The sequence below is a fragment of the Miscanthus floridulus genome, chromosome 10 (genome assembly GCF_019320115.1).
Source record: "Miscanthus floridulus cultivar M001 chromosome 10, ASM1932011v1, whole genome shotgun sequence".
Classification (NCBI taxonomy): Eukaryota; Viridiplantae; Streptophyta; class Magnoliopsida; order Poales; family Poaceae; genus Miscanthus; species Miscanthus floridulus.
This window is the reverse complement of record NC_089589.1, coordinates 107962096-107984180: the sequence shown is the minus strand read 5'-3', so window position 1 is coordinate 107984180 and position 22085 is coordinate 107962096. Positions and strand designations below refer to the sequence as shown.

Sequence of the window (22085 nt, the reverse complement as noted above, 5' to 3'; positions counted from 1 at the left end):
AATATTGTTTACCTATGGATGCACTCTACACTCCGGGCCATGTGGTAGATCACGAGTGTGACATTCTTGTTGAGTCCTTTGTAGTCCACTCCCCGTTTGTAGAACAAGTAGAACCCGGTTGCGAAGGGAGTCAAGCTCTGTTCTTGATTTTCCTTAGTAATGTTCCTTATGTGTAGATACAGAGTTAGTTATGCTATAGATAAAAGTGTATATACTGGAGTGTTCAAAAGACTTAGTAAATAAGAAATGATTTAGGAATCTTTTCTCTTAATTAATCTCCTGCCTAGCCATACTACATTTATGAGTATCTATTTCTATCTCTGGATTATTATCAATGCCTTACACTTATTATTTATTTATCATTTGGCTTACCCCTATTAAAGCACAAGAGTTAATGATCTTATCATAAGTATACATATTTGTCAATATCTCCAGCCTCCCCATCGCTCCTCCCTGTGGAAAAATATAAATAACGATGATGGCAAATGAATTTGAGATGTCCATGATTGGAGAGCTTAGTTACTTCCTTGGTCATCAAATCAAGCAATTGAAGAATGGCACATTTATGAGTCAAGGAAAGTACATCAAAGACATGCTCAAGAAGTTTGGAATGGATGATGCTAAAGCTATTAGTACACCAATGGGGACAAATGGAAGCTTGGATAGTGATGCTAGTGGAACATGGTGGATCAAAAGATGTATCAGTCTATGATTGGAAGCCTACTCTATGTGACCCCATCAAAGGCCGGGTGTGATGTTTAGTGTATGCATGTGTGCTAAATTCCAAGCCTCACCTAGAGAGAGTCATTTGAAGGCAATAAAGAGAATATTGAGGTACTTGAATCATACATAAAATGTTGGATTGTGGTATCCCAAAGGAGCAAGATTTGAGTTGATTGGATATTCGGACTCCGATTATGCGGGATGCAAAGTTGAGAGAAAGAGCACATTTGGCACATGTCAACTATTGGGAAGATCACTTGTGTCTTGGTCATCAAAGAAGCAAAATAGTGTAGCACTTTCAACCATCGAAGTAGAGTACATTTTGGCCGGTAGTTGTTGTGCTCAATTACTTTGGACAAAGGCTGCTTTGAATGATTTTGGAATCAAGTTCAAACAAGTGCCATTACTATGTGACAATGAGAGTGCCGTGAAGCTAACCAACAACCCGGTTCAACTTTCAAGAACAAAGCACATAGATGTCCGCCATCACTTCATAAGAGATCATCAACAAAAAGGGGACATTTGCATTGAGAGTGTGGGCACCGATGATCAACTTGCCGATATCTTCACCAAGCCACTTGATGAAAAGAGGTTTTGCAAGCTAAGGAATGAATTGAACATACTTGACTTCTCAAATATGTGTTGATGCACCCCATGATATGACATGCCTCTCCTTCAAGCAAAGCAAGGTAAAGGTTGATTGGCATGCATACATACTATGTTAAGGACTTGTTTAGTGCATCTAGTCATTCCTATCATGTCTTAGGATCATTCATGAAAATCAAATGAAATTGATGATTGTATGGTACCACTATTGCTTGTATGCTTGAAATGATCTAGTGGTAGAATATGGCATGTTTGTGGGCTTGTGAACCTAGTGTTTGATCTAGAAAATGAGTTATAAGTGTTTAACTCAACATGGTCAAGATAACCCTTGAAATGAGGTGTGAAGAAGCTTGCCCTTGGATCAAACCGAGTTAAATATCTTTTACAAATGGTCTAGATTGAACCAAATTAGGAAAATGATCCTCACTTAACATGGTTTCACCCCGACCTATCTACAATTTGAGCTCACCTTTTGTGCTAATTGTTGACAAAGGGGGAGAGAAATTCACAAAGATAGTAAGAGATAGGGGGAGCAAACAAATGAAATGACATTGTAAGGGGATCAATTAAAATTTAAAGCACACAAGTAGGGAGAGCAAGCTCATAAACTTGTATGTTGCATTTGTATGTGCATTGCATATGTTTGCTTGGATGGCACAAGTTCTTAAATTCCCTATCCATGCTTGTGTGGTGTATGCTAGATTGTAGAAAATGATTGATGAAATGAAAAACTAGCATGCATAGGATAGCTAGATATTCCTTGATCTTTTACAAGTGGTACTAGAGTCTTGCTTTTAATGTTGATGTCACAAGGTATCTAGTTCTTTGTATTTTTCAAGTGATATCTAGCAAAATCATGGTGGTAAGGATGGTGTTCAAATGGCAACTCCAATTGGTATCACGCTTCAAAGGTCCATTCTTTACACCTTAGCATCATCTGGTAGCTATTACTCTCCCAAACTTCCAATCCATGCATATGTGCAAGCTTTCAAATCCAAACTCTGAGCACATATGTAGGGGGAGCTAATACTAACAATTTGGGTTGATGAAACTTGTCCATAATCTTTACACATGGTAATATGCTTGGGCAAGCAACATGAATCCAAAAAGATTTCATTGAATAACTTTGTGAAAAGGTTGTCATCAATTACCAAAAAGTGGGAGATTGAAAGCCCTAGTTTGGTTTTGGATAATTGATGAAACCTATGCACTAACCTTTGTCATGAGTTGTGATAGGAGCTAGCTTAGTGCAATCCAAGTGTGAAGCATTGTGGCACACAAGAGATGGTGATGATCACATGAAATGATGAGATGGCCACATGTGATGATGTTCAAATGCTCAACTTGGAAAAGAAGAAAGAGAAAAACAAAACCCTATGGAGATCAAGGCAAAGGTATAAATAGGGATTTTGTTTTAGTGATCAAGACACTATAGAGAGTGTGATCACATTTAGGATAGCTAGCCGTACTATTAAGAGGGGTTCTCAACTAGACAATTCAGTCATCTAGTGCCACTAGGTGTTGGACTTCATACATTGCATTTAGGCCTAGTGCGCAATCAGAGAGCAAGCAAAAATATTTATTGAAAATGTTTTTGAGAAATGCTAACTTGGCTCTAACATGTTTTGAGAAAACACTTTGAGAGTTAGCATCGCTTGCGGGGAGTAGCTCGAGTTGACATGGATCGAAACGTGAAAAAGTTTGCAACTCAGAGAGCTAGTGGAGGTGCCTGGGTGGCACTGCCACCCCCTGTCCGGTGCACCGTCACCCTTGTGGCGATGCCCACCTAGACCTGACAGAGAAGGGCTGCTGAGCGGTGGTCACTGGACACAGTTGTGTTCACTTCCATGGGCACGATGGTGCACCGCCACTGCCTGTCTGGTGCTACCACCCTGTTTCACCCGAGGGCAGCGAGTTGGAATTATTGCTGGGGGGCACCGCCATGGGTGCGGTGGTGCATCGCCCTAATTATCCAGAGAGGAGGGAAACCGAGGGGCTCAGCTAGGTGGTCAATGCCACCCCCATGGCGGTGCCACTGCCACCCTATCCGGTGCCCTAATGGCTAGTTTGTAGCCATTGAAATTCGACCATTGGAGGGCACCGCCACCCTGTCCGATGACCTCGCAGAAATAGCTCCAAAGGGGTAATGGCTCTATTTGCTTGTCTGGCTATAAATAGAGGGTGTGGCCAGCCTTGGCCACTCTCTTGGCACCTCTTACACTTGTGCATACCCTTTGGAAGCTGAGAAACACACTCCACTCACTTATTCACTTGATTTCATCATCTTGAGTGAGATTGGAGAGCCTCTAGTGCATTGCATTGAGTTGCATCAACTTGTGGCACTAGGTGGAAGCTTTGGGCTGGTTGTGAGCTTGTTACTCTTGGTGTTTGCCGACACCTAGATGGCCCAGTGATTGGAGAATCATTGAGCGGAGTTGGTGATTGTTGGCATTTCTTAGCATCACTCTTTACTAAGTTGTCATCCCTAGCAATGATGCCAGAAATACATTGTTGGTAATTATTGAGAACACTTGTAAACTTATATATATTTAGTAATCCGCAAGCGCATAGATAATATACCATTGTAGCATTTCACCTGGGAGTATACCAGGTATTGTTATTTAAATTTTATCCACAGGGAGGAGCTATGTAGTGGCTGAAGATATTGACAAATATGTATACTTATGACAAGATCATTAACTCTCATGCTATAGCAGGGGTAGGTCAAATGATAAATAAATGATAAGTGTAAGCATTGATAGTAATCCAGAGATAGAAATAGATACTCATAAATGTAGTATGGCTAGGCAGGAGATTAGTTAAGAGCAAATGATTACTAAGTCATTCCTTATCTACTAAGTCTTTTGTACACCCAAGTATATACACTCTCATCTATAGCATAATTAACTCTATATCTATGCATAAGGAACATTACTAAGGAAGATCAAGAACAGAGCTTGACTCCCTTCGCAACCGGGTTCTACTTGCTCTACAAACAGGGAGTGGATTACAAAGGACTCAACGGGAGTGTCACATCCGCGATCTACCACATGACCCAGAGTGTAGAATGCATTCGTAGGTAAACAATATTTAAGCACCACGCTTACATAATGTGGACCACTTAACTCACTCGAGTACTGAGGTAAGCGCTTTGTGAACATATGCATATATTCATAATCAATCATAACTATATCAAGCATATAGCTAGAGCAAACTAGGAACATAATATTGAAGTAGCACAAAGTCATAAATAAGAGGGATACAATGGATATACCGGCCTCCAGACGGCGAATCTAGAATCCTAAGCAATAGCCCAAACTCTACTTGAACCTTGGTAGCTAGCCTATACTAGAACTTTGAAGAATTGGAGCTTTATTCTCTTCTCTCTAGAAACCCTAATTTCTGATCTGATCTTGACTTATGGCAGATCACTAAGGGAGGGGGTAGGGGCTAGTATATATAGGCTGGGGTGTCAATTCTGAGCCCTCGGATCAAACTGACTTGAATAATCGGCGTAGATGCAATCCTTAAGGCGGTGGAGAACCGACATACAAACGTGGGGATGATAGGTGGGCCCCAGATGCCGGCCAGCCCCACCTGGCGGCACCTTGTGCTCCGCTTCGGTGTGGTGTCCTCTCAAGTCTTCTAGAACCTTCTGGGATTGGTTTTGCTGTGGATAAGTGTGATTTAATTTGACAATTTGATCCACCTTGATGGTTTTCTGGATAAACCCTGCTGAAAACATAAATTCACCAAAACTCATGGAAATTGCCAGTTTAAACCCCTAAGTCTATGTTGGTGATCATTTTCATGTATGATTCAAGTTATATTGATGGTTCATGTTGGATGATAACTACCGTCAACAAACTCTCCCAAGCTTAACCTTTGCTCGTCCCTGAGCAATGCCAAACTTAGCAATGGGTCAGGAGTTGCTACAATGTTTTCACTCCTCAAAAGTACATATGCATTCAAACAAGAATTCTCCTCCGGATTAGAACAAACTGATCTAACTTTCAAACTTACCCATATTACCTTTAACCTTGGGGCTTATAGCCTTCACTTGGGTCTTGAGCAATTGAAAGACAGAACTATCAAGTTAAGCACTATGTCTCAAGTTCTTTGCTCAACCATTATTCCGGAGTTTTTGCATTTTTTCAAAATAAAACTCAGACTTTTCATTGTATGACACTCTCAAGTCTCTCAATATATGTGGTATTTGTGGATCCTCACCAAGGCAATACTGATGTTATGCCTTTTTCTTCCTACAACTAGGGCTTATGTGGAGCTCATAGGAATGGTGATAACATGGAAGAGCATACTTGCAATACATATATTGTAAAATCAAACAACGGATCCAAAGAGAGTTAAGTCATACAATCAAATCAAGATGTGCATGTGTGTGGAATATATGGTGGCTAGCTTAATTCTACTATGATCCTTGAAAAGTTATCTCTCTTTTGAAACTTGGAAACATTTGCAAGAGAACATGGGCTATCTTATTCATCCCTTCCTTTTTTATCAGGCGGGCATCTAAGTACCCATTGTTTTAAATATCTCGGACACTTGTCCATTTTTTTCAATTCTTTCCTTTCTCTTTTTTTTTATGAATAACTCTTGCATAGCCCATGCCTTTTTCTGCAACAAAACTTTTGAGAGATAGCAACAAGAACTTGGAGCATTTATTTGGTGGATATCCTATCAATAATATTTTTGGTGTTTACTCCCAGTGTATAAGTGAAACATTTTTGGGTGGATCTAAATGGAAGGCATGTTTTTGCGCCTACCCCCAGTGGAGTAGTGCATACGTGGGTGGTGTGTACGTGATCTTGATTTTAAGAGCATGACAAACCTCTTATAAGGGTCAACAAAGCTTGACTAAACTCAATGCAAAACAAGTAGCATATAAGAGTTGAAGTTTTCCTAGCCTAAATATCATGTTTGGCTCTGATAGGAATTCAAGCTTTGTCATCCAGGAACTCATCATGTTGCCTTTTTATGTTTTCAAAAGAAATCTCTAAAATTTAGTATCATTTGGAATAAGATAAATAGCAGCTCAGACCTTCTCATATCATATCCATCAATTACTTGGACTTAGATCAAACATTGCTACCCACAAGTTTCAAGTTCAGAGTAAATTCTTATGTCAAAACAATTTTATCCAAAACTCGAGAGAATTCAAGGCTAAAAACTAGGTATTTGAAAGGAATTAAATAGAGCAACTATTCATCATTTCCATTGTGAACCATCATCTTCAAATTCTTTTTATTTATTTGCTCTTAAAAACAGAAATTTAAAGCAAACTTTATACACACTCTTTTTATTTGGTTTTCATTTTTAGATCACACCTTACTAATATATATATAAAAGATAAAGATAAATTTTTATTTTGTTTTTTTAGTATAATTATAAGACAAACTCAAAAAATAAAAGGAAAAGGAAAAGGAAAAGGAAACAAAATACTAGAAAAGAAAACTTACCTTAGATAACAGGAGATTCTCCTCCTCCAAGCTGGGTGTTGCTATAGTCCATCAGAATGGCGGTCAAAGTTGAACTTCTAGAACAGATAGCTCTAGTTCTCATTCTCCTGCTGTTGGTGTTACTGGATGTTGGAGATGCGGTCTCCCATTTCTGCTTGCCACTAGGAGTGCTGATGAAGTTGGTTCTGGATGTCGTGCTATGTCTCCTCGATGGTTGTCAACCTGGTGTCAAGGCGAGAATGCTCCATTTGCTGGTCATGGTGCCCATTGGCTGATCATGATAGCCATGGGTAGAGAAGGACATACATCCTCCCTGGTGGCCGCTTGAAACTTCTTCATAGGACTGCTATTGGTAGTAGTCGAAGTTCCCTTCTTGCCATTGCTCACTTGAGCCCTTCTGCTAGGAGCTCTCAGTGTGCTGAGGAGCAGGCTGCTCCCAACCAGCATGCTCAAGTTGGTACATGCGGGAGGATCCTGGCTGATCCCAGCCTGCATAGCTGGTAAAAGCCGGTCCCTCCGGAATTGGATCATCGTCACGGTACCTAGGCTGCGGGTTGCGAGTCAATCTTGTAGATGCACTTCTGTGAGGTGCTGCCTCCTTGACCTATAAATCAAAGACAAAAGAATCCACCGCATAGAAACCGAGGTTCCGGTCTGGTAACGGAATCTCGGTTGTATAATCCATGTACATCATGATAAGTTTCCCATCTTATTCTTTTTTAAAATGTGTGCTTGAACAAAATATTCATAGTCGATATACCAACGCGGAATGTCATCGATGTAAACAACAGAAACATTTTCCAAAAGACCCAAATTTTTGGCTATGTGGGTGACCAGAGAAGTACACTCAACATCTCTCTTAAGTTCAAGAATTTTTGTCTATTGTTTCCTCATAAATTTGACCAGTTAGACATTTCTTCTCTTAACCATAGCATAGAGCAGCTTAAGTTCATCATTCCTTACCATGCGAAAATCATTTCTAGGAAATAAAGAAAATCCTACCATTTATGCATAAAGCGCAAGGTAGGGTGATGAATTTCATTTGTACGAGGATGGTAACAAGTAAGTTATTTAGATATTTCTCTCCAAAATTTTGTCCTATCAAAATCTTGTATAGCGGTGTCTACATCAACTGCACATTGAGCATGGAATCCTAGAAGCTCACTAAAATTCTTCCAGGGAACAAAAAAGTCTTTCCCAAAAAGTCTAAATGTGACTTCAGAATCAGTGGTTTTCAAGGTGCATAAAAATTCAGCGGTTAAAAGCTTCGACCCCAGCTCATCAATTTCCCAAATATTCTCCCACCCAACAGTTTTAAAAATGACTTTGAACTCAGCATTCATACCTGTCGACTGCAGGAGGGCTAGATCATAAGCGGGAGTGAGAATGAACCTCCAGGTCTTCAGCTTCATGTAGTTGTCCTTATCTGCCGTGTTCCGGAACTTCAGGTGCTTCTCCTCTAGGAGAATATTCTTCTCAGCGGATGATGACCCAGACGGCGCTTCGATAGCGGGAGATGGAGTATCGATCTGCATGTCGGTGCTTCCTCTGGAAGACGAGCTTCTTGTTGAACGGAATGATGCCGCGTGCTTGAGCTTGCCCAAATACTTGCTCATCTTCCTGTAAAATAAACGGACAACACAACTCGTGAAATGGATTAGAAAAATAAAATGTCAGTGGTTAGCCGTCCAGAAGTTAGTTGTCCGAGGGTTAGTTGTCCGAGGTTGCCTAATGAATTTTTCTAATCAAGATTTTGGCAAAACTTTCCCCTTAATTCTATTGATTTTTCCTCTCAATTTTAACAGCATTTCCACTCTTAAACCTTCCCATTTCTACTCTTAATTCTAAAATCACTTCTACTAAGTGAATTTTCAAACTACAAAATTGGAGTTTGGAATTTCGAACTTGGAGAGCTGGTTTGCAGTTGCGGTTGATGCAGAGAGTAGCCAGGAGGGGTGGTATTTATAGGTGGTGTTGGCACGGGCCGGCCGGCCAAGTGGTGGGTGGTGGTTGAGTGGGTCCCAAATGTCTATATTTCTACCATATACACATGTATATATATGCAATAAAAATATTTTATAATACTATGAAATACAAGAAGATGAGTGAATGGTATTTTAGAATTTTTACACGTCCATGGTAAATATTTATTATGGGTTTTTACTCCATAAAAAATTATTTACATGGGGCTTGAATATTATAATGCCATGATGAGATTTTTTATTTTTATAATGCAGGTGTTGAAAAGTAAATATGGTAAGATAAAATGATTAATGCAATGTAAGAAGTAAATATGGATAACTACCGATTTTAGCTCCCGGCGAGGGTTTAGGATTTTAAGTCCACCGAACCAGACTTCTCCAGTTGTATTTATTCCTCGGGTGCATCAGTCGGTCTCGGAGATAGAGACCCTGATGGTTGTACTGGCTTCTCTTGCCACTCCAAATTAGAGCATTGTTCCGGTCTTGGCTTGAAGGCGAATCGCTCTTCCTTGCCATTGATATGGAATTTGATTTCTCTGGCTCCGACGTCAATGTGTGCATTTGTAGTGCTCAGGAAAGGTCTCCCAAGAATGAGGGGTGTCTTCATGTCTTCCTGCATGTCAAGTACTACAAAATCCACTGGAACAAAGAAGTTTCTTATTTTTACCGAAATATTCTCGGTGATTCCTACAGGGTAGCGAACCGATTGGTCAGCTAGTTGCAGGCACATCGATGTTGGCATGAGCGTTGAATAGTTGAGCTTGATGAAAACCTTCTTGGGCATGACACTGGCGCTTACTCCAAGATCGCATAGCGCATTCTCGAAATTCTGGTTTCCGATCGAACAGTCAATAGAAGGACATCCTGGATCCTTCCTCTTGATAGGTGATGTGTTTAGGATGGCCGCACTACACTCCTCCATTAACTTGATTACCTTAGTGGTGGGCAGTGGTCTCTTGTTGTTCAAAATATCTCTGTGGTACTTCACATAGGTAGGTACCTGTATGGCATCTAGCAGAGGAATATTGATATATAACTTTTGAATTACCTTTATGAACTTACCAAACTGTTCATCCATTTTGGCTTTTTGATTTCTGCTTGGAAATGGTAGGAAGGTGGTATCATGAAAATCTTGCATCATTTCTTGTGTTTGTGGCTCAACTTTTTCAACTTCATCGTCCTTCTTCTCTTGTACTGCTGCTGGTGTCTTACCTATCCTTGTTGGATATGGCGGATCACGAGTAGACTTGCCACCTCTTGTGGTTGTGGCGTTAACCTTCTCAAGGTTAGTAGAAACAGGCAGAGCATCAGCCAACTAGGCTAATTGTGATTCTATCTTTTTGTTATAGCTAAGTTGGTCTTTGATGGCAGAAGAAAAACTATCCATTTTAGTATTTATGTTTTCTAGGACCTTATCATTAAAGGCAAGCTTTTTAGAAATATTTTCATTAATCTTGGCTTGTTCTAAGATCAGGTCTCTCAAAGATGGTTGCTTAGGAGGATAATTACCTGGGTACTTACCTTGGTAAGTTAACCGATGTTGTTGTTGACCCCATCCTTGTCTCTGTTGTTGTGGAGCAGAATTTTTGACGATGATATTTGCATCTTCTTGATATTTGGGGAAATCAACCCCCAAATATTCTCCACATATGTTTTAGGAATTAAAGGCATCTTGAATGGCCTGATGATCTTTCTTGTAATTGGCTCACTGTTCAAGCCAATTCAACAGTACGTCCATCTTAGTTGACAGTGCACACACCACTTCTGGTACTTCTTTGCTCTTATTGCATGCTTGAATATTGCATTGAGACCAGCCTTGATTAGAGGCTATCTTCTCCATGAGAGTTTCAGCTTTTCCAAGGGTGAGTGACATAAATGATCCTCCAGCAGTAGCATCGAGCTATTCATGAACTTTCTGAGTTAATCCATGGTAAAAGCTTTGCATGAGCAACCAATCTTCCATCCCATGATGAGGACAATCTAAAATGTATTCTTGGAAACGTTCCCATGCTTCTAGAATGGTCTCTCCTTTCTGCTGTTGGAAGTTGGAAATCTTTCCTCTTAAGGCATTGGTCTTGCCTATAGGAAAAAAACTTTGCTAGAAGGGCCTTCAAACATCTTGCCCACGTGTTGATGTTATCTTTGTTGGTGTAGAACCACTGCTTCGCCCTTCCCACTAGCGAGAATGGAAAGAGGCGGAGTAGTATGATGTCTTGAGCAACATCCTTGATGGTGATTGTGCTGCTTATCTCCAGGAAATTTTGATGATGAGCACTAGCATCTTCATCTGCCTTTCCACTGAATGGAGTAGCTTGCACCATGTTGATGGAGCTCGGCTTGAGCTCAAACTCAAGGTTGTTTGTTTTGAGTGTTGGTCCAATGCGAATGTTCTCAGTGCTTGGAGCAGAGAATTCACGTAGAGTCTTTTCTGCCATAACTTCATAAACTAGTGTTGAGCTTCCTCTTGATTGGTTTGATTGTGATTGATGGAGATTATCAGTGAATCACAACCAATCCTACAATACCCTGTATAAGATATGAACAAAGACAAACAAGGGTAAGACTACTAAAGCAAAGTTATAAAGTTATGATCTCATCTATAAGTATTTATTTGATCAATTCTCTTAGCCTTGTGCCCCTCCCCGGCAACAGTGCCAGAAATGCTCATTGGCATTTCTTAGCATCACTCTTTACTAAGTTGTCATCCGTAGCAATGATGCCAGAAATGCATTGTTGGTAATTATTGAGAACACTTGTAAACTTATATATATTTAGTAATCCACAAGCACACAGATAATATACCATTGTAGCATTTCACCCGGGAGTATACCAGGTATCGTTCTTTATATTTTATCCATAGGGAGGAGCTATGCGGTGGCTAAAGATATTGACAAATATGCATACTTATGACAAGATCATTAACTATCATGCTATAGCAGGGGTAAGTCAAATGATAAATAAATGATAAGTGTAAGGCATTGATAGTAATCCAGAGATAGAAATAGATACTCATAAAAGTAGTATGGCTAGGCAGGAGATTAGGTAAGAGCAAAAGATTCCTAGGTCATTCCTTATTTACTAGGTCTTTTGTACACCCAAGTATATACACTCTCATCTATAGCATAATTATCTTCGTATCTATGCATAAAGAACATCACTAAGGAAGATCAAGAATAGAGCTTGACTCCCTTCGCAACCAGGTTCTACTTGCTCTACAAATGGGGAGTGGACTACAAAGGACTCAACGAGAGTGTCACATCCACGTTCTACCACATGACCCAGAGTGTAGAATGCATCCGTAGGTAAACAATATTTAAGCACCACGCTTACATAATGTTGACCACTTAACTCACTCGAGTACTGAGCTAAGCGCTTTGCGAACATATGGATATATTCATAATCAATCAGAACTATATCAAGCATATAGCTAGAGCAAACTAGGAACATAACAAATAGCAACATAATATTGAAGTAGCACAAAGTCATAAATAAGAGGGATACAATGGATATACCGGCCTCTAGACAGTGAATCCGGAATCCTGAGCAATAGCCCAAACACTACTTGAACCTTGCTAGCTAGCCTATACTAGAACTTTGAAGAATTGGAGCTCTATTCTCTTCTCTTTGGAAACCCTAATTTTTTATCTGATCTTGACTTATGACAGATCTCTAAGGGAGGGGGTAGGGGCTGGTATATATAGGATGGGGCATCAATTTTGATCCCTCAGAACAAACTGACTTGAATAAATGGCGTAGATGCAATCCTTAAGGCGGTGGAGAACTAACATAGGAACAGGGGGATGACAGGTGGGCCCTAGGGGCTGGCCAGCCCCACCTGGCGGTGCCTCAGTCTCTGCTTTGGTGTAGTGTCCTCTCGAGTCTTTTGGAATCTTCAGGGATTGTTTTCGCTGCGCATAAGTGCTATTTAATTTGCCGATTTGATCCACCTTGATGGTTTTCTGGATAAACCCTGTTGAAAACATAAATTCACCAAAACTCATGGAAATTGTCAATTTAAACCCCTAAGTCTATGTTGGTGATCATTTTCATGTATGATTCAAGTTATAATGATGGTTCATGATGGATGATAACTACCATTAATAGTTATTGTCTCTGGCCTCGATCGGTAGCATGCGAGGGGTCTTGTGCCTTACCTGGCAGAGCGCCAAAGGCAACTCTAGTAAATTGCTCATGTCATTGAGCTACCTTACTTGTGGGTAGGTTCTTGCGGTGTCCATTTGTTGGATGAGGTTCGTGCAACTCCTCTTAGCCATCGAACCACCAAGTGTTGGTCGACACAACGGGGACTAGCGTGCCAGCAAGCACGTGAACCTTGGGAGAAAAATCTTCTGTCTTTTGTGTGATTGGATTTCTCCCGGTGATTGGATTGTCTACTTATTGTGATTGGTTCATTCCTCGATGCGGTGGTATAATCACCCTACTCACTCTATTACTTTCTTGCAAACTAGTTGTAGCAAGCTCTTTAGTGTAGCTAGTTTTGAGAGCTTGCCTTGTAGCTTAGTTTCATCTAGTGGAGCTCTTTAGTGTAGCCTTGTTGAGAGCTCTTAGTGAGTAGTGACTGAGCTCTTGTGCGTGCCTAGTGATTATAGCAACTAGAATTGTTGGGATAGGTGGCTTCCAACCCTTATAGAGCTAGAGCAAAATTGCATTACACCATTTGTCATACTAATCAATTGCTCTAGTGCTTTGTAGAGTTTTTAAATAGGCTATTCATCCCCCTCTAGCCATATGAGGACCTTTCAAGTAAGCACAGTAACTGCAGGAGTTTGGCACAATCAAATCCCCACGACCAAGTAAATCTTACTTCACCAATCCAAGCACAAGTGTACTATAGAACATACTCAACAAGACCCCAAGGCAATTTGGTGCTAACCCTAATAAAATGTGAAATTGAAGTAATCCTAGGGGAAGCAAAGGGATAAGATAAAGTGCAAAGGAAAAAGGGATTGAAACCTACCCTCCCGCCATGTTGAAGCGCACGTGGAAACCTCAAAACCGCCAGGGACCACCCGGAGCACTGCACGACGAGGGAGACGGCGCAGGCGACAACAATGTGGTCGGGTAGAAAAAGGAAAGAAAATCACCCTCCACTAACCCTACCGGCCTATTTATAGTTTGTGAACTGATGGAGACACTACTACACTCGCACCTTTCACAGTAGCATTGTAACCCACATCGCAGTCCAATTTCAGCCTAGGCAGTAAGCTATCGGTAGTGATGGTCATAGCCTTCACTGTCGCTATCTGATACTATCTGCATTATACACTCACACCGCCGTATTAGCTTATGATCTATCCATGATAAGGTCCTTACTTCCATTGTATTGGAGTACGACCCGGCTGTGTGGGTATACACTAACACCGCCATATAAGCTTATGATCCGTCCGTGATCAGGTCCTTGTTTCTGTCACATCAGAGCACGACCCGCCTATGTGGGTGTACACTCACACCGCCGTGTTGGCTTATGATCCATCCGTGATCAGGTCATTGTTTTCATCGCATTATACCATGACCCACCTGTGTGGAGGACATCATCACCGCCACTCTAATGTATTACCTGTCTGTTTGAATGGCATTACCACCATCGCCTTGTAGTACGATCCGACCTTGATGAGGATGTACTCGGTGTTGGTTTACTAATCAAGACGGCGGTGATGATTTTGTGATCCCGCCGCATCATAGGTTGGACCGGCGTTGTTGCTGATGGCTTCTGCCATCGGGTAATGGTATAGTGTGATGGTGACGAGGCTTTCCTCATAGTCGCATAGTCGTATGATGTGGTGGTGTTGACAACACAAGAACGGCAGTTCAATACAAAACAAAGACCGTTACGGAATGGTACTGTATCCGGTATTGACAATAATTATTAATTAAGATGGACCATAATAGCTACATGACATGGCATGCAGATATATTTGTCAAATCCATACAATACGTTCATGTTGGTAATTATTAACTTGTCACTTGTTTAAGTAGCCACCTAATGTTGTTGACATTTCTTAACATCACTTTTGCTAAGTTGTCATCCCTAGCTAAGATGCTAGAATTGCTTGTTGGTACTACCAAGTATCACTACTAGGATAATGCTAAGAAGTACTTTAGTATTTTAGGTGACTAGAAAGAATATATAAATGAAGGGATCTGCAAGCGCACAGATAATTTACCATTGTAGCATTTCACCCAGGAGCATTCCAGGTATCGTTATTTATATTTTTACCATAGGGAAGGACGGGCAAATGGAATATATTGATAACTTATACTTTTGATGGAGAAATAAACCGTAACCATTACTCTACTCATAATAGGGGCAAGTCAAGAGATAAATATGAATGGTAAATGATAATAACTGAACATTAATCACTCAGAGTACTCTTTTCTATGGCCTTAGCATTGCTAAGTAGAAATTAGAGGAATAATTCCTAAGTCATTCTTAATTACAAGTCAAAGCATACGTTGATTAGTGCAATTACACTTAGTAGTCATGGCTAAGATCAACTTCATATCTACACATAAGGGATATTACTAAGGAAGATTAAGAATAGAGCTTGTCTTCCTTCGTAACTAGATACTACCTGTCCTATATTTGGGGAGTGGACTACAAAGGACTCAACGGGAGTGTCTCATCCGCGATCTACGACATGGCCCAAAATATAGGGTGCATCCGCAGGTAAACAACGTATAAGCACCACGCTCACACGATGTTGACCACTCACCCCATGTACATTAGAGCGAGCGCTATACGAACTTATGCTTGAACATGATGATAATCTAGCTATACTAAGCATATAATCAAAGTAGATAATGAACATGATAACCAGGAACACGAATAATATTAAGAACAATGTCGAATCAATGGTAGCAAACATATGAATAATGAAAGATACAAAAGAGGATACAAGGGGCTATACCAAGCCACGCTCTTGACACGATCAGGAATCCAAGTGAAGCTTGCCTCCCTCTAGATCTAGCCTAGCTAGCTATGTCCTAGAATATGGTGGAGCTCTGAGGATGATTAGGGTTTCTACCTTCTTGATGGTAGGGGCTGGTATATATAGGGCAGAGCATCAATTCTGAGCCCTCAGATCAAACCGACTTGAAAGAATGGCGTAGATCCAAATCCTAAGGCGATGGAGAACCGACATTCAAAGGAGTGACTGAGAGGTGGACCCAAGGGGCCGGTCGGCCTGTAGGTTGGGCCGACCGGCCCCACCTGGTAGCCTCCTCCTCTCTGCCTCGTCGTGGTATCCTCTAGTGTCTTCTAGATCCTTCTGGTGTCTGTCTCGATGCGGATAAGCACGATTAATTCTGACATATTGGTCCACCTTGACAGTTTTCTAGATAAACTCTGCAGAAAATACAGATTTACCAAAACTCATGTAATTTGTTAGTTTAAACCCCCAAACCTATGTTGGCGATTGTTTTCATGCATTCTTCAAGTTATATTGACGGTTTATAATGTTTGTTAACTACTGTCAATAGTTCACATACAAGAGTACTTTTAACAATAGATGATAAGCTGACAGTAGTAGCCAGGATATAGAGATGCATGATTTAAACTATTATTGATAATTAACACACCACATAGTCTCCATGTATGGCCTCATCAAGGATAAAAGTAGCGAGGCGTTCTTGAAGCAAAAATATGTCTCGAGTGGTCAGCTCTCTTGTATCCGACAACAGCACATACTACAAGAAGGCAGCGTTGTAGTAATATAACATGGAGCGCATTGTTCAATTTAATTAGTAGAGATTTGTGTGCTAGTATAATAAGAACTTGTTTGTGTTTTGTGGCTTTGATGATCCCGTTCTTGTAATGCATTACATAGAACACACTAAAATCTCTGCCACCAGGACATTGCTTTACGATCGTATCGACCCGCGTTACTCTGAACCCATCATTCCAGGAAAGAACATTGAATTTGCTCTTCTTTTTGTACTTGTCATAAGCCCTGTCATCATCCAGCAGAAAGATCATTGTGATGAACAAAAAATTTGTTACACATATAAATGATGAAATCTACGAAACTACGTTGTAAAATGCATGGAAGGAGAGTTGTACTTATTCATCATTTTTGAAGGGTTTGATATGGTTCATTCCCCTCCTGCTTATATCATACACAAAGAGCTTGGAATTGAGCAGGTCTACAGCAACAAGGCAAGTATGTTCGCTGCAATAAAGAAAATGAAATGCAGATTAGAGTCCCACCTAGTACACGTAATTACATAATTGAATTATTCACTTACCCGTCATTGTATGGTAGGAGAATTAGTGACTTATCATCCTGGGCCAGAATGGAGTCGCACATAGCATCTATCGTCATTGTGAAGCCCACTATGCAGGAGTTAAAGGTCACCGGGTTGAAGAAGCCTATTGCAATGTTTTCGTCCTTGCATGTATTTGCCTCCTTCCTACAGACAAAAGAAAAAAGTTAAATTTGACAGATACAATGATCCAATAATTAAATGTACACACATGGGTAGAAGCTCACATACATGGTCCACAAGGACAAGATTTGGACATCCAGGGGGAAAATTGTAATAGTCAAACAATTCATTGAACTTCACCCATAGTACCTCGTCCTCTCCATGATAGAAATGTTTCTCCTGGTATCTTGCACCAATCTAGAACCCCTTTTGGCTTAAGTACCACTCATTTAGAGCTTTCATTTTTTGTTGGCAATTTGTGGACCCGATTCGGATGCCCTAGAGGTTGACCTAACTTAAACTGCCACTGCTGGTTTTGTTTTGTGCCTGTCTGCTCCATCTCTGTTGTTTTCTTGGATTGGTTTTGTTTTGTGCCTGCCTACTCTGCCTCTGTTGTTTTCTTGGAGGGACAAAACAAGTTCTTTTGATTGCTATCTGTGGCAATTTCCTTGTTCGATGAACTAATCTTCCAAATCTTATGGGGTCGCTCCCGAGTTTTAGAAATTGGTGGCAGTGCAGGTGTAGGCACTGGATTGGTAAGTTCGACATCTTTGTTAGAATTGCCATCTGACATTGTGGCAACAAGGACTATGTTATGCTTCCGCCACGGCACCAAGGACCCAAGATGGCCGCTAGCATCGATCTATCATCATCCATGGTCATTTCCATTTTAACTATGCCATACATTTCTTTGCCCAATGTTTCCTGGGTAACTGCTGCATAGCCTGGAGGCAACGGACGTCCATTTACCATATTCCTTGGATGAACCTGACCAGCAACCACCTTGTGCCTAAATACAACCTTGCATCCTTGTGACCCCACATATGGCATGCAATATGTAGGTTCACTGATGTGATCCACATCGAAGGTGGAATCTACATATACTTGTGGAAGTTGTGTGCTTCTGCAGCTGCTGCGTATCCCTTCTAAGCTAAAGTTTCCCCGGGAAACTTGTTCTGCTTCTATTTGAGCCTGGTATGTGGTAGTCAATGCTGCCTCCTTTTTTTCCCATTTGGCCTCGAACATAGCTGACAATTCTTCACGCACACTTGTAATTTTTCTGGCATTATTCCTCCCACAACTTCTGTACGTGGATTTATCATTTTTGAAGGCAATCTGCCATGGAACTAGTCCTACACCTTGTGCCCGACCAGGATGCTCTTTCATCCCTAGTGCCTAACTCAGGATGTCATCCTCCTTGTCAGGAATGAAAGTACCATTTGCCACGTGAGCCTATAGTGCTTATATCTTTTCAGTGAGTCGCTGGACTGCATCATTTGGAAAACTTAGGGAGCCGTCATTGTTGTAGGTCATCTTTCTTGCAAGAAGATACCACAACGAGCGAGGATCCCAGCCTACAGTCTATGGTGTAACACCTTTCTGGATTAGCTCTTGTAACTTCTTCTCCCACTCAGGAACTTTCTTCGCGTACCCCCAAGAGCCGGTGCGGTGGGGGTTATCATTTCTATGGGAGTTGAGGGTATTAACTTTGCTAATTTTAAGAGCTTCCTCTGATTTCATCCAACTGACAAAAGCTTCCCAATATGCTTGTTGAGTAGGGTGCTCACCTTTTTGCCAATCTAGCTCTGTTCCCTTTAACACATGTTTTTGTACAACTCATGCTTGAAATACCTCCATCTTTTCCCATGCAGTGCAATGCCCGTTTCTTCACAATTTCTGTATCGGTGGGGTGCAAGTTGAATTCAAACAATTTCACCATCTGCTCCCAACATTTCTGCTTGATTTCATCAGTAACACACCAATCCTCTTGACCTTTCCTCTTCTTCCAGTAGATGAATTTGATTAGGACATGTTTTCTCACAATTTCACCCTGGGAGTTATGGTACGGCGCAATCACCGTGTCTGGTTCCTTGGGTTCTCCAATGCAATCGAAGTGCTCAATGACAAATCGGTAAGTGCGCAGCCTGTAGCCACGTCGCTTCGTCCTCGGTTTAACTGCTGTGTTTGTTATAGGTTCCTCTATGCTAGTATCCTACACATTGACCGCAACGTTGCAATTATTGGCGGTAGCCGTTATGTATATCGACAATGTAATGAGTCATGAGTAATTACCTCCCCATTTCCTTCGAGGTTTAGATATATCAAAGGTGAAACTGGGCAAATGTGTCATTGTCTTCACCTTGAACTTCAATCTGCAGATTCTGCTCTGGAGCCCACAGTACTGATGTTCGGTACCGCATCAATACCATTGGTGCTGCAGATACCAATTCATAGGCGTACATTGTCAGTGCAGGCTAATAATGTGTGCTAAATGGAATCCCTAAAAACTATTGTTTTGGTTCATTTTGGATCAAAGGCATTCACCTGGATTTTTTGATAGCTTAACGAAGCCTAAGATCTAGAGGTGGGGTTATCAGCTTTCAATTGAGACCAGAAAATGCATCTAACAACCGTCCATCACAAAGACAACAACTAAAGCAAAAAAGTTGTAACAATCTTTCAACTAATCTGAACCACTTGATCACTAAAAATAACAAAATAAAAAGCAAAACAGAAAACCCTAATCTAAATGACACTATGATGCTAGGGCACAAAGTAAATCCGCTGAGGCAAAACACAGACTACATTGTAGCAGCAGCTATAGCTAAAAGTAGGCTGATAATTTCTTCTGCCTGGGGCTTCAGCTTGAATCGGTTCATTCTAATTTGGAAAGTAATAAAATGGAAAGTAAGGAATCCAAAGGAAGAACAAAGGACTGCAAACTATTGAATCTCATTTCCAACTTAAATAATCCACAATCTGCATTTGTAAATATCGAATCAGAAGCATAGAATCAAAATATGGAAGCATGTGCACCTTGCTCGCTAGGGTGGGTCGACGGCCTGCTTGCGTCCATTTTGACGGCGCTACTGCGGTTGTGTAGGTGACAGATGTGGCAGGCCGTGGTGGTGCGAATCTATTTGCGGTCCTCGATGGTGATGCCAACACTCAACTGTGAGTGGCCGCCACCGACTGCTTGGGGTGTGGTAAGGGAAAGCAGAGGGAAACCGTGTTTTGGTTGGGTGCTGCCACCATAGGAGGATGGAGTGTGGAAGGGGATAAGAATGGGTCACATGGAGATAACGCAGGGGCCAAGCCAACCCTAGAAAAGGGATCCTATTACCATCGGAGCTTTCATGCAGTCTACAACACTGTTCGCATGTTGACTTTTGCGACACCGTTTGCCATTGTAAACTGTGCATTAATTGCACAATTTGATAACTATAGCATAGCGTATCATAGAGAGAAGCAACAGTGATGCACTAGAACATACTCATCATTAAGCGAATGAAGTCGGGAGGTGCAGCCACTTAATTGGATGCGCATTTGTCCGATCCGGCATACACAGTAAAACAACATAATGCCTACATTAACACATACATTTACAACATAACTTAGTAGTGACGATTGAAGTGTGGTCACTGGTACGTTTCTTTGATCACTTGGATGGCTGAGTCCATGGCAGTAGTGTTGTCGGTGTTTCGAACAAACACCGGCTAGTAAATTTATATTTATGCGCGTTAGGCCCGGATGGTGCGCTAAAGGACACAAGGTTTATACTGGTTCGGGCTGAATGTCCCTACGTCCAGTCTGTTGCTGATTGTGTTATTAGCACCAAAAACGGTTCGTAGTAGGGGGTACAAATAGTCAAGAGAGGGACTGGTCCTAGGTCTCTGATGGAAGGGTTGAAAGGATGCCAAGAGCCTAGTGGCGGCCTAGCTGTGTGTGTGATGTGTCGAACCGAACTCTCTGTGAGTTCGTCTGTGTGTGAGTTGTCCGTCCAAGTTGGTAACCCTAGTGGGGAGCCCTGCCCTCCCTTTTATAGACCAAGGGGGAGCAGGGGTTACAGATGGGAGAAAGAGGAAAATACCAAGAGTATAGAAGGTCCTTTGAAGGATCCGGGTCACCCTTTTTTCCCGCGCCTGCCCTGCATAACATGGCAGACCATATCAGGAGTGGCATGGTTGTTGATCTTTGTAGGCCATGCCCTGGCCTCATTTAGCAAGTGGGCACGTCCCATCCCGCCTCTGCAGGCGGCGTGTCAGGCAGGGTTGTCGATCTCTGACCCTATGGGGAGCGGATGGCACGGTGACTGCTCATTTGCCACTATAGAGGATGGGAGTCCCTCCTTGGAACGTAGTGGTTGTCGTATGTCCATGTCGGGTTCTTCACCCGGAGGCTGAAGGCGGCGCCTACAACTCTATAGGACGAAGAGCACACGCCTGCAACACTATTTAGACTCCGCCACGCCTAGAAGGGTCTAAGCGCCGGTCCTATCATGCCCTGATGGTACTTTCCTGCAGGGGCGCAGGGCATGGTCCTCGATGCCGCGGTTGACCCGAACATCTTGTCTTACCCTGTGCCTATCATCATGAGGGAGCGGGGTGTAGTTGTCAGGTGAGGCGGAGCCAGCCTTTGGACATCGGGCGAGGCGAGGTCTGCCCTTGGACGTCGGGCAAGGTGGAGCCTAGCTTTTATCCGTTGGGCGAGGTCGAGCCCAGCCCTCGGGGGTTAGGCGAGGCAAGGTCCATCCTCGAACGTCGGGCGAGGCAGAGCCTAGCTTTTATCCGTTGGGTGAGGCCGAGCCCAGCCCTCGGGGGTGGGGCGAGGTGGAGCCCAACCCTCGGGGGTCAGGCGTGGCGGAGTCTATACCTTAGCCCTCGGGTGAGGCGGAGCCGAACCCTGAGTCCTTGGGCGAGGTGGAGCCATCCTCCAGCCGTCGGGTGAGGCGGAGCTAGCCCACGGGCGTCGGGCGAGGCGGAACCAAAACTCCCGTCGTTCGGGCAAGAAGCGCAGCAGTGCTCTTGTCCGTTCGGGAGTTTTTAACGTTTGATGGTTATTAGTTCCACCT

The 22085-nt window shown here is 42.1% G+C and overlaps 1 non-coding gene across 1 annotated transcript; it reads left to right on the top strand.

Annotated features, from left to right (window-relative positions):
- Positions 1-10749: 10749 nt before the first annotated feature.
- On the top strand, positions 10750-10856 carry LOC136490444 (small nucleolar RNA R71). The gene has a single exon (XR_010767727.1). It is a non-coding gene; the product is annotated as a small nucleolar RNA R71 (small nucleolar RNA).
- Positions 10857-22085: the final 11229 nt, after the last annotated feature.